Here is a 14,652-nt window from a genome sequence, read left to right on the forward strand (position 1 = left end):
AAGACATCGGCTTCTAAGATCACTGGAGCTGAATCCGTACAGTTGGAGGCAATGCTATATCCCTCTATAGTATTATTTTGTAAGGTGTCTTTTGAGAAAACTGAACAGAAGTAGCTATTGAAATGGTCAGCCATCTCCTTATTCCCATTAATGCATGTATTTTTCCCGGTACTAAGCTTCGTGATGCCGCAGTTTTTCTTCTTCTTATCACTAATATATCTGAAGAAGGTTTTATCCCCCTTCTTTAGAGATTTGGCAATTTCTTCCTCTTTTGAGGCTTTAGCAGCATATATTATCTGTTTCGCCTCCTTCTGTCTCATTTTATACACCTCCCTATCAGCTATACTTCCAGACTCTTTATACCTCCTATAGGCAGCCTTTTTTTCATTGACTATAGTCCTTACATCATTGCTAAACCATAGCGGTTTCTTCTTCCTTTTACCTTTAGTTATTTGTCTTACATACAGTCCAGTGGCTTTTAAGATGGCCTTTTTAAATACAGTCCACTGGGTGCTCGCTCCTGCCATTTTATCCCTCCCCTTTAATTCATTATCTAAATATTCCCCCATTGCATTAAAATTTGTTTTTCTGAAATCCAATACTTTGGTTGCATTATAGGATTGCTCACAATGAGTTTTTACATCAAACCACAAACATAGATGGTCACTGCAACCTAAGTTTTCTCCCACCTTGACATCTGAAACCCAATTCCCATTCGTAAAAACTAAATCTAGAATATTCTCTCCTCTAGTTGGTGTCTTAACCAGCTGTGCCAGAGCTGCTCCTGTAAAGGCCTCTACTATATTCTTACTTTTGCATGTAAGGGCACTGGGGATATTCCAGTCAACATCAGGCATGTTGAAATCACCCATAACCACAATATCTCCCTTTACTGCCATTTGGGTAATTTCATCCACCATCTTGTTGTCATATTCCTCAGATTGCCCTGGAGGCCTATAGATCACCCCAATTCTAATGACAAAACCGTCTTTATTTTGCATGCAAATCCAGAGGGTCTCTAGATCTTGACATGTATTTTGAATTAGTGTTGTTTTTAGAGTTTCTTTAACATAAATGGCTACTCCACCTCCCCTTCTCTCTATTCTATCCTTCCTATACAGTGTATATCCTGGTATGGATATTTCCCATTCATTAGAATCCTTAAACCATGTCTCAGTTATGGCAACCAGGTCCAAATTATCTCTAGATATTATGGCCATTAATTCACAGAGCTTGTTGCTCAAGCTTCGAGCATTCGTGCACATTACACGAAGAACATTATTTTCATTATTAGTTTGCCCCTTATCATCAACAACTACATCTATTTTATTTGCAGCTCCCTTTTCATAAGCTTCCAAAAACTGCTTTATCCTCATTGGTCGGGGACAGAAATCACCCACATCAGTTACATCTCTGTCCCCTTTACCTAGTTTAAATGCCTGTCCAAAAAAGTTCTGAATTCCTCACCGAGTACCTGGGTACCTCTGTATGATGGATGCAAACCATCCCTCTTAAACAACTCCCTATTAGACCACCTACTGACATCATGACTTACATAGCCAAAACCTTCAGCTTTACACCACTGCTTTAACCACACATTAAACTCTATGATACACGTTGTTTTATCCTCTTGGCCACAAACCGGTAACACCTCTGAGAAAGTCACTGAATCTGCTATTTTACCCAGCTCCACACTTAGACATTGAAAATCTCTTTTTACTACATTGACATTTCTCTGGGACAAATCATTTGTGCCAAGATGCACCACCACATCAATGTTATTACCTTTACTCACAGCCTTGACAATGTTTGTAATCCTCCTCCTGTCCCTGCTGGCAGAGGCCCCTGGGAGACACCTCAGCACCTTCACCACGTCCTTACTCTGTCCCAAATCAACACCTCTAACAGTCGAATCACCCACAAGAAAATGTGTCCTCTTTATATTTCTACTAACTGCACTTGATGGTTTGGTGACATTTACAACAACTTCCCCTTTGAATATCCCCTCATTCTCTGCCTGAGGGGCCTTGCTAATATCTCCAACATCCTTACTATTTAAATCCGCAAGAACAGTATAGGAATTCGATAAAGAGAGACCACTGAACACATCTATCAATCAATCCTAATCCGAGCAGATGATATGCCCAGTTCTGGGTCAAGTTGTTGATGAGTTATTGGATTTATTTGAAGTGAATCTTTGTACAATTTTTAACTCTGCCAAGATTCAAGATTGAACGTTTATAAGCTCTTTGGCACAGATATTGGTTTGGTTTAATGTGATAATCCAAAGAAAATAATAGTAATTATAACATAATGTGTCTTTCATTATCATTCAATAACCATTGTGAAGTCTAGCTCCAAAGATCTGAAATAAAATAAAATTTATTGGAATTATATGGAACTTTGTGTGCACGATGAGTCAAATATTCAATTCCTAAAATGCAATATGAGCAAGTTAAATAGTCCCAAAAGCCATCTATTTTGCCTGAAGAATTCCACTTTTATAATTTGTATTTTCATTTGAGTATGGGAATTATAATCCAGGACAGGACAGGAAAAAGTCAACTCTGTTGGTTGGCCTTATTTACCTTGCATTTCTCTGATCTGCCTTTTTGGGATGTTTCATCCATAAAATAGCTCAGAGCCTCAATGGCTCATTGGACATTTCAGGAAGATGAAAGTCCTCAATATTTTTGAACAGGTTTCTACAATGGAGAATTCCCTTCATGTATGATGTGTCTTGGAGTTACAAGTCCAGTGCACATGGAGGCCACCAGATTGGGTACAGCTTCTCTAAAAAAACCTAGGCTTTATATGACCTTAACTGTTTTATTAAATATGACACGGCGCCTATGCTTTGTTTTTATTGATTTATGTCATATTCATTAGTTGCTTGAAAGTGTACTCCTTTGTTGTAGATTGTGTAAGTCTACCAACACTGAGCAATACAGCAGAAAACCCATAAACACCAGGGGCAAATTTCAGATGGGCACTAGTAAGGCTAGCCAAACAGGGTTAGCAGCATGTTTAATGACAAGTCACTTTAATCCAGTACAGTGATACCTTGTCTTACAAACTTAATTGGTTCCGGGACGAGGTTCTTAAGGTGAAAAGTTTGTAAGATGAAACAATGTTTCCCATAGGAATCAATGGAAAAGCGATTAATGCGTGCAAGCCCAAAATTCACCCCTTTTGCCAGCCGAAGTGCCTGTTTTTACACTGTTGGGATTCCCCTGAGGCTCCCCTCCATAGGAAACCCCACCTCCAGACCTCTGTGTTTTTGCAATGCTGCGATTTCACTGAGAATCCCCTCGCTGTGAAACCCCACCTCTGGACTTCTGTTGCCAGTGAAGTGCCCATTTTTGCGCTGCTGGGATTCCCCTGCTGGGATTCCTTGCAGCATCACAAAAACACGGAAGTCCTGAGGTGGGGTTTCCCATGGAGGGGAGCCTCAGGTGAATCCCAGCAGCGCAAAAATGGGTGCTTCGCTGGCAACGGAAGTCCAGAGGCGGGGCATCCCAGCGGCGGCGGTGGGTTTGTAAGGTGAAAATAGTTTGTAAGAAGAGGCAAAAAAATCTTAAACCCCGGGTTTGTATCTCGAAAAGTTTGTATGACGAGGCATTTGTAAGATGAGGTATCACTGTACTCCACACTCAACGTGTAGTCCTCAATGGAACTGCATCTACATAGAGGGACATATACAGTGGGGTACCCCATGGATCTGTTTTAAGGCCAGTTCTCTTCAACATATTCATCAATGATGTGGATAAGCGTACAGATGAAGAACTCATCAAATTTTCGGACAACACCAAGCTAGCAGGAATAGCCAACACTCCAGAAGATAAGCTTAAGATATAGAAGGATCTTGATAGATTTGAATTTGGACATTATCTAACTAAATGAAATTCAAAGATGAAAAAAGTAAGGTTCTACATTTAGACAAGTAAAATAAAATGCACAGATATAGTATATGTGGTACCTTGTTCAACAGCAGTAACTGTGAGAGGGATCTTGGAGTCCTAGTGATCAATCACTTAAATATAAACCAGCAGAGCGCTACAGTAAGCAAAAAACCCAACATAGTTCTAGGCTGCATAAAGAGAGGGATAGAATCAAGATCATACAAAGTGTTAATACCACTTTATAATGCCTTGGTAAGGCCACACTTGGAATATTGCATTCAGTTTTGGTCACCACAACTTTAAAAAAATGTTGAGACTCTAGAAAGAGTGCAAAAAAGAGCAACAAAACGATTAGGGGACTGGAGGCTAAAACATACAAAGAATGGTTGCTGGAGCTGGGTATGTCTAGTCTGATGAAAAAGACTAGGGGTGACATGATAGCCGTGTTCCAATATCTCAGAGGCTGTCACAAAGGAGAGAGTCAAGCTATTCTCCAAAGCCCTGACGGTAGGACAAGAAGCAATGGGTGGAAACTAATCAAGGAGAGAAGCAACTTAGAACTAAGGAGAAATTTCCTGATACCTAAAACAATCAATGGAACAACCTGCCTCCAGAGGTTGTAAATGCTCCAACACTGGAAGTTTCAAATAAGAGATTTGATAACTATTTGTCTGAAGTGGTGTTGGCTTTCCTGCCTAAGCAGGAGGTTGGACTAGAAGACCTCCAAGATCCCTTCCAGCTCTATTATTCTATTTTTTCTCTTCACAAATTCCATTTTATAACAAAACGTATACGCCTTAAAATATATCAATAAGATATATATACATTTTCAATATTTCATAAACCAATATCTTATTTTTCACCTTTTTCAACTCTTATTCTTCAGTCTTACCTAACACTCCTCTCTCTCAACCTTCATCCCCTTCCTACTTTCTTACTCCTTCTCTCCCCTTTCTCCTTCCCTCCATTCATCCTCTATTAACACTCTATATTTTCTACTTCTTTTCACGCCTCTAACTTCCCCTTCTACTTCCTCTTCCTCCCTCTAATACCGTTCCCTGAGTGTCTCCTATCCTCACTCAATTTATATTTGACAAACTGATATTATGTTCCTTATTTTCATACTTGCGGTGCCACTTCTCAAATTATTATTTTTGTTTCATTGCTATGTTTATAATTTGTACAACCTTGGCATATGTTACATGACTCTAATGTCACCTAATCCCCTAGTTTTGTCTCCTGGGCCAACCACCAATTAATTCAATTTTTATTCTTAAAATATTGCTATAGCTTAATTTTTTTAACTAATTATCATTTTCTATTCTATTCTATTCTATTCTATTATTTGTTTGTTTTTGTCAAGTACATATTGGTAGTATACAAAGATATAACAATGTTTATATACATGATACTAATAAGAGAGGAAACATTAGTACAGGGGACAGAAAGCATGCTGGTGCACTTATGCACGCCCCTTACTGATATCTTAACAATCAGAAGTCAACAGTGGATAGTCTAAGGGTAAAGTTTTGGGGGTTAGATGATGATACTAGAGTCAGGCATAGTTCCCTCTAAGCTGAGCAGTGAGCAATCGCTCACTTAAAAATCATCATCAACTCAGAGTTTTCCAAACCTGCCCAGAAGCCAAGAGGGAAAGAGTGAGAGGGAAGGAGAGAGAGAGGAAGAGAGAGAAACAGATAGAAAAAAGAGAGGAAGGAAAAGAATGGGAGTAAGGAAGAGAGAAAGAAAATCAAAATCTAGTTTGAAACTAGCTCAACTATTTAAGTGGCATTTTGATATTGATAGAGTTGCCCTATTATGAGCTCACTCTTATAGACACACAGTACAGTATTTTATTTTTAAATTATCTGAGGTAAAACAGGGTGGGTTTTTTATTTGTTTGTTTGTTTGTTTATTTATTTATTATTTCTGTGCCGCCCAGTCCCGAAGGGACTGCCGCTCAGAGACTATACTTTTCTGCCCCCCCCCCCAAAAAATTAGAGGGAACACTGGAGTCAGGTAGTGAATTCCATACATTAACTACTCGGTTATGAAAGTCATATTTCCTGCAGTCAAGTTTGGTGCAGTTTACTTTAAGTTTGTATCTGTTATGTGCTCATGTGTTGTTGTGTTTGAAGCTGAAGTAGTTGTTGACAGGAAGGACGTTGTGGTAGATGATTTTATGGGCTATACTTAGGTCGTGTTTTAGCTGACATCGATCTAAGCTTTCTAAACCTAGGATTGTAAATCTAGTTGCGTAGGGTATTCTGTTGTGAGTAGAGGAATGGACATATTTCTGGACATTTTCTAGAGTGTTTACGTCCAAAATGTGATGTGGGTTCCAGATAGATGAGCTGTATTTAAGGATTGGTCTGACAAAAGTTTTGTATGCCCCTGGCTAGCATGAGATTACCGGAGCAGAAGCTATGTAGGATTAGGTTAACAACTCTTGAAGCCTTTTTGGCGATGTCCTTGCAGTGGGCTTTGACACTTAGGCCATTTAATATTTATTTATTTATTTTATTTATTTTGTCCATTTCCTGAGTGGCTCCTATCCTCACTCAATTTATATTTGACAGACTGATATTATGTTCCTTATTTTCATACTAGCCTTTCATATTAGCCTAGGAATATGAGTATTCCAAGGTCCTTAGCGAGTGAGGGTTGTCTGCAAGGTGTTGTTTATTCAGCCTGTATTTGGTGATCTATTTGCCAATGTGTAGGACAGAGCATTTGTTGGTTGAGATTTGGTCCGGAGAGAGACAAAGGCAGCTGAGAATCGGGGCGAGGGAACTCAGATGCCGCCTTCTCTCCAAACAACCCGTCAGGCCTGCTGCGGTTTGCGCCCGGGCGGGGCGGCTGACTGGCCTCGGATTTCTCCTTGCCTTTGGGCGAGGAGGAGGAGGAGGCGGCTGACGAGGCGGGCGGCAGAAGCCGGCCTCGGTCACGTGGTGCCGGCGCAGAGGAGCAGCTTCTGCCGCCTGCAATTTTCCGCCGGCTGCTCATCGCCCGGCTTTTTCTGGGGATGCTCCCCAGACGCGGCTTTGTGGTAGCAGAGTCAGGCCGAAGTCGCCGACGTCTTGCGTCGCTTCGCCTTTGCCGCGCGGCTCAGGTGACTCTTCTGCCCGGCGGCGATGTAAGGCAAGCCCGGCGCTCGCTCCCTCGCTCGCTTCGAGGAACCAGCTTCACCTGCTAGGGCTGAAGTAGGAGTTTTTTTTTTAAAAAAGGCCCTCCCCTGCCCGGCTCTAGGAGTTCAAGGGGCGGCCTTTCTTTTGGGAAGGTGAGTCTGGGGTCGGCGGCCGCTTCTGTCCTTCCTTGGGATGGCGGGAGGAAGGGGCTTCCTGAGCACAGAGAGAGGCGAAAAAAAATGGGGCTGCTTCGGATGGGATCCGCCTCTGAATTATGGAACTAGGCCATCGAGAGGGTCTGACCGTGTTTTTAAGGCAGACTCTTCCCGGCGACGAAGCTTGCTTTTTTGTGGTGGCCCCGATAATCTTTCAACGAAGGACCAATAAAGGACGAAGCGGTAAAATTCCAGGACTGAGAGCTGTGGCTGGAAGGAGGAAGAGAGCAACGTATTGAACTGAATTGAATTTTTCTAAGCCTTTCTGCTGAACTAAAAAACCTCTTCTCCCTCTTGATTGGGTGATTTTTTGAGTATTTTTAAAATAATAAGAAGAATAATTTAATATTTATTTAATATCACGTTTGTTCATTTTTCTCAAAAGGGATGCTTTATTTGGGACAAACTCTTAAGTTTGCATCCTCCCACTTTTGCTGCTATGTGAAGGGAATGGTTTTTCTAAAATTGCATGCTGATTGATTGATTTGACTGACTGACTGACTTTTTATGGTTTGGGTTGTTTTTTTAAAATTTATTTATTTATTATTTAGATTTGTATGCCGCCCCTCTCCACAGACTCGATTATAAATTATAATAAGATTATAATTTAAATTAACTGGATTTGGGACGTTATATATTGTTTCATTATGTGTTGTAAGCCACCCTGAGTCTTCGGGGAGGGGTGGCATAAAAGTCCAATTAATAAATAAGAAATAAATAATATGATGCCCAACTCCTGAAGGACTCTGGGCGTAAATGCATATGCCATCTTAACATGAAGGTGGCATCCTTTTTTCCTTCAGAAATTATACTTTCACTCCGATAGCAATGTGTATAGAAGCGATTGACTGTTAAAAACTAATTTAATTCATCAGTGGAAGCCTATGTTGACTTAATGGAGATATTCATTATTCTAATTAAGGTTAAGTTCTTAGATAGATGGGCATTGCTTTCGATTCCTCCTTAGATAAGTGAACATTTAAAAAAGTTTCTTCAATTGGAAGTCTTCTGGATTTGGGGAAGTCTTCTGGAGTCTGCAGAGAGGGGCGGCATACAAATTTAATAAATAATAATAATAAATATTAATAATAATAATCAAATCCCTTCCTTCCCATTCAAATAAATTACCGGTATATGAAAGTTATATGAATGTGTTGCTGTCGTATGTTTTATTGTGGAGGTAATATTAAATCTATATGCCCTTTCTTTGTACAGTAGATTTCTTTTTAGGTAAATGGTGTTAAGTTTCTTCAACTGGACAACTTAGAGAGTTCTTAAATTAAAAAAAACTCTGGATGATGCTAAAATATGTTCCTTCCATTCAGATTAAAATTGCTATGGAATTATTGTTACCTTATGTTACATTATAGAGGTAATGTTAATTTTATATGTCCTTTCTTTGAAATCATTTTAATGAATGACACTATGTTATTGGTTATGCAGATGAATCATGGCTATTTATCATTCCCATAAACATGATGATGCTGAATAACTACAAAGAAAAAAAATCCACATCTTTCTGGAGGCTTATTTTTTATTTAAAGGGTAGTTGAATAATTTTCAAAATTGTGGAAAAAGTTAAAATACTGTACTTGCATATCTAAGTGAATGAACAAAAGCTTTCTAGAACTTTGTTTTTAACTTCAATTGAGTGGTGAAAGTTAATCATAGCCCCTTTTTCAAATTCATCTGGCTTTTTAATTTTAGCTTGGAACAGTTCAGTTTTTTTAAATGGATTTTAGTTATAGGGTATGATATAATAATCATCAGTGGCTAGTATTGAGACAGTGTCAGAAATTTAGATTCTGCTTCTATGAGACACTCGTATAGTAGTGTTGACAAACCATAGATGGCCAGCTAAATCTACCACTCTAATTTAATTTATAAACCTACTCTGAACTTCCTAAACACAAATCTAATAAATACATGAAAAATATACTAATTGTATTGAATTGAAAAGTATGACCAACTAAATCAAAATTTCAACAAATCTTGTGTAGTTGAACAGTGGAGTAGGGCGTACTTGTATTTAGCACTTAGAAACACTTGGTCTGTGAAGGATCTCATGTGTAGACTAGCTGAAAAAAAATCCTAGAATGCAATGGCAAGACCATTTCCATATTGTAGCCGGGTATGGGCTACTGCACGGACCGGGGCGCGGGGGATGCAGTGGGGTAGCAAAAATGGAGCTCCACCCCAGAGCATCCAATTTGCACTGAAAGATGATGAAAGGAAATGCATGGCGTCCTGCATAAACAATGCCCACAGTGTGGTAGTAAAAGGTTTGGTAGCCCTTCACACTGATTGTAGCCCTCCACCCCCCCACCCCCCCACAAAACCCCACTTTATGAATCTACCTATGTTGTCATCAGGAATAAAATTCAACTCAAGGATTTGATTGCCGGTATATTATTGCCTTCCCGTTCTTTGAAAATTTTTCTGAATTCTGATTATTTTATTTCTTTCTTTATTTCTTTTATTTTATTTATCATACAAATATAGTATTGTATTGTAGTATGTTTAACATAATATAAGTATAAAGTAGAGATAGAAAAGATAAAGAGACATTAGGACAGGAACGATAGGCACAAAGGTGCACTTATGCACACCCCTTACAGACCTCTTAGAAAAGGGCAGAGGTCTATAGTAGATAATGTAAGGTTGAAGATTTTGGGATTGGGGGAAGAAACAACAGAGTGAATTCCAGGCCACTCTATTGCTGAAATTGTATTTTCTGCAGTCTAGTTTGGAGCAATTTACATTTAGTTTGTATCTATTGCATGCTCTTGCGTTGTTGTTGTTAAAGGTGAAGTAGTCGCCAACAGGGAGTACATTGTGATGTATGATTTTATGAGCAACAGTTAAATCAGTTCGGAGGCGGCGTAGTACTTTCAAATGATGATACCAAAAATGGACTGTATATTCACTAATTAACTCTGTGCATATAGTTACTTCCTCTGGCTCTGATTTGGCAATTGAAATCAATAAAGAAAATGTTTAGCATTATATTTGATAAGTTGACTGCAACATTTATATAAATAATTTGGATTTGCATGGGTTTTGCTGTATCTTATGAGATTATGAGCATCCCTGTTGGGTTGGCAGTATTACAGGATCGATATGACATTAATAATCCTGTGGAATAGACAGTCACCTTACACAAATATGATAGGTCCCACAAAATAATTTAATACAGTATATGAAAATATTTTTGTACTGCTTTAGAATGAGCACAAAATTACTTCCCGTTTAAATGCCAGTGTCAAATGAGATAACAATGATTTTCCTCCCATTTATCTTAATATATCAATTGTGCGTTGGTGCTTTTTGAAAGAGAAAGAGATGAATTGAGGAATCTGCCACATATAATATAGATCCTGGACCAGGGAAGAGGAGGGAAAGAGAAGGGAAGTGAGCTACTGCTTTATAGATTAACTTCTTTGTCCTTCGTATGCGTAGGAATCTGTTCCCCAAATATTGCTTCTTGTGTTTTTCATAGCAATACCAGTAATGCAATTATATTTCTTGAGCACCATACAATTCTCAATAATAAATTCTTTGAATTTACCGTATTTTCCAGCGTATAAGACGACTTTTTAACCCCTGAAAATCTTTTCCAAAGTGGGGGGTCGTCTTATAGGCCGGATACTGCGCCCATTCCACAGCCGCGGGCGGGAGGAGGCCGGGAGCGGGATTGAGGGGGGGGGGGAGAATGGACCCGCGCTCACTTTCGGCTCCGGGGACTGCTGGTGGCTATGGCGCCGAAAGGAAAAAGCGCTGCTGTTGCTGCTGTCGCTGCCGCCTGAGGCGGCGGCACTCGAATCTGGCGTGGTGGAAAATCTGGAGGCAGGCAAAGATTTTCCACCACGCCAGATTCGAGTGCCGCCGCCTCAGGCGGCAGCGACAGCAGCAACAGCAGCGCGTTGATGAAGCCGGCGAGGGAGCTCCGGAATTGGTTGGCGCTCACCCGACGCCTTGTTTTTTTATTTCCCCCTTTGGTTTCTCTTCACAGGCGGGAGTTCGGGAGGCAAGGGAGCGCTCGAGGAGACAGCGTCTTGCGGCATCGCTCAGCAACTTCTTTTTCCTTTAGGCGCCATAGCCATCCGCAGTCCCCGGAGCCGAAAGTGAGCGCGGGTCCGCCCGCCCGGTTTGCAAGCGGCGGAGATCCCGGGCTGCTTGGCCGAGCGGGGCTTCCATTCAGGACGGGGGCGGGAGGGAGGGAAGGGAAACGCAGCCCTTTGCCTCAACCCGCCGGCTCCGGGGACTGCGGGTGGCTATGGCGCCGAAAGGAAAAAGAAGTTGCTGAGCGTCCCTTCATCATAAACCCGACGGGAGGCGATGCCGCAAGACGCTGTCTCCTCGAGCGCTCCCTTGCCTCCCGAACTCCCGCCTGTGAAGAGAAACCAAAGGGGGAAATAAAAAAACAAGGCGTCGGGCGAGCGCCAACCGATTCCGGAGCTCCCTCGCCGGCTTCATCGAAGCGCTGCTGTTGCTGCTGCCGCCTGAGGCGGCGGCACTCGAATCTGGCGGATAGCTGGCGAGGCGCCGGCTAGAGGGCTGGACGACGACCCTCCCGCCGCCGGCTTTGCTGGGGTGGAGCGCCACTCCCGGCGGCAGGAACTGCGGGGGGTAGCCGGCGTAACGAGCAGCTATCCGCCGCTTCTTTCTTCTCTGCCTTGCCTCCGCTACTCCCGCCGCCGCCTTTGCCTCTTGCCCGGCGGGGAGAGCAAAGGCGGCGGCGGGAGTAGCGGAGGCGAGGCGGAGAAGAAAGAAGCGGCGGATAGCTGCGGCAAGGGCTCGTTAGCCGGAGCGTACGCAGGCTACCCCCCGCAGTTCCTGCCGCCGGGAAGCAGCCCCTTTACATTAGCGGTGGCTGCGACGGCACTGGCGATCCGGCCGCTAGCCGCTCCGAGCGGTGTGGGAACGCCCACCCGTCTCACAGTCCGGTCCCGGGCTGACAGTAAAGGGGCTGCTTCCCATCCTCCTGCCAGCTTGCTCAGAAGGAAACCTTCTGAGAAGGAGGATGGGAAGCAGCCCCTTTACTGTCAGCCCGGGACCGGACTGTGAGAGGGGTGGGCGTTCCCACACCGCTCGGAGCGGCTAGCGGCCGGATCGCCAGCGCCGCTGTAGCCACCGTTTTGGGAGGAGCCTCAGAAAGAAAATAAGAGAGAACAAGAGAGAGAGAGAGAACAAGAGAGAGGGAGAGAGGTGATTCTTGAAGCATATGGTAAAAAGCACCCAAATAATAAGAAACACCCCCCCCCAGCCCACACCTGTGTTTGAAAAGAATAAAAGAGAAAAAAACCCCAGCCCTCAACTGGTTTCGGAAATGGTTCGAGTGTATATATATATATATATACACACACACACACACACACACACACACACACACACGTAAGGGGGGGAGAGAGACAGGGATGGAAAAAGAGGAGAAGTGAGAGGGAGAAGGAATGAGGGAAAAAGGGAGGAAGAGAGAGAACTGAGAAACATGAGAGAGAAAAGGGGGAAAGACAGGAGAAGAACCCAGAAATGAGACATTGGTATAAATTTGAGGAGGGATGATTGATGATTGACTGTATTTATAAGGGGATGTTACATGGGATTGTATATATGAGGGGGTTATTTGTGTGTGTGTGTGTGTGTGTGTGTGTGTGTGTGTGTATTTATTTATTTATTTATTTATTTATTTATTTATTTATTTATTTATTTATTTATTTATTTATTAGATTTGTGTAATTTTGGTTGGTGGTGTGCCCCAGGATTTTGTAAATGTAAAAAATGTGCTGCGGCTCAAAAAAGGTTGAAAATCACTGCTCTAGCAGGTGGTAAATCAGCACTCTTTTTAACTGACAAGGGACCCATTTCCCAGACTTTGATCATTTCCCCAGGTATTTTTGTACCTACTTGACCAACATTATTAGTGGTTGCAAAATTGAATGTTAAACTGGATGCATTTATTTCTGCCTGTTTGTATTTGTTCTTATGTTTAACCATTGAAAATGTACTTTTCCTCCAAAAAGAATCATCTTTCCATATTTCTTAGGCAACATTTTAAAATAACTTTAAAAGCTGAGGTCATATTATTCACCCTGCTCTGTATCATAGCACACTGCACAGTACTGAAAATTGGCAGGGTCACTAATTAAACCCGACAAGTTAAAATCTGTTTAAGTGACATTGCAAGAGGATAAAGACAGAAAGTGCAGAAAGAGGAAAAAATGGATGGGCTGTTTGGATTGCCATATCATGATATCACATACAGATTCTCATTCCATAATAGATTCTCACATAGGTGTCAGCATGCTTCATGTTAGACTGAAAGATACCTGCAGAATAGATGGTAGGAGAAAGAAAAATAGCCAGGTTCACCTTTTTGTGTTGACAAATTATGATGAGTTATAATAATAAACTTAATTGTGGTGAGGAGAAATATGAGAGGCAGACAAGACAGATAGACAGAGACATATGGAGAGATAGACAGAAGAGTGCTCCCACTTGGCTCTCTCTCTCTAAATAATTCATTCATAATTTTAACAATAAGATCTTCATCATTAGTAATTAAAATATTGTGTTATCATGTTCAGAAATGATTTTTTTCTCAATGCAAGTACATCATAGACCTAGACTCAGTCAGGTCTATGATGTACAGAAGAGGGGTAGTCTTATACGGCGAGTATATCTCAAATTCTATATTTTAACTGGAAAAGTTAGGGGGTCGTCTTATACGCCCAGTCGTCTTATACGCCGGAAAATACGGTAGTTAACCTGGTTTTCTGGTATCTTCAGTATTAAAGATGTTGATAATACCTTGTCTTCATTCTCACAGTGGATCTACTTCCTATCTATTGTCTTTCTACCCAGACATGAATGGAAGAAAGCTCCATTTTTCAGATGAGAGACCTGCCTCTGAGCACACTTATTTTGGAATGGAGCCACACCGGCTTTTAACATTGTTGTTGTCCTCTAACAACAATTTGTAATACATTAAGGCCAATGTTGCAAATACAGAACTAAATAATTCACATGCCTTCTGTGAGAGGGTCAATAGAATTAGAAGGAAGTTTAAGTAGATTCTATGACATCTGTACTCTAAGAGCAAACAGAATATATTGTAATTTCTAGGGTTCCTAATACTAAAAAGCCCAGGAAGTTGTTTATGGAACTCCCTCAATGTGCTAAAGTTTCTTAGCTCAAGGAATTGGATTTAAAAATTGGTTTGTTCTGTGACTTTTCTCTGAAAGTGTGATCTGTATGACGGTAAGACATAGAATGGAGTTCCATATAATATACATGTCTTAAAGAACCCAGTTATTCATTATTGGACTTCTAGACCATTCAGAAGCCGTGATTCTCAGCCATTTTATGATGGTGCAGAAATCAAGCAAGAGCCAAGGATAAATGTGCACG

The sequence above is a fragment of the Erythrolamprus reginae genome, chromosome 3 (assembly GCF_031021105.1).
Source record: "Erythrolamprus reginae isolate rEryReg1 chromosome 3, rEryReg1.hap1, whole genome shotgun sequence".
Taxonomy (NCBI): Eukaryota; Metazoa; Chordata; class Lepidosauria; order Squamata; family Dipsadidae; genus Erythrolamprus; species Erythrolamprus reginae.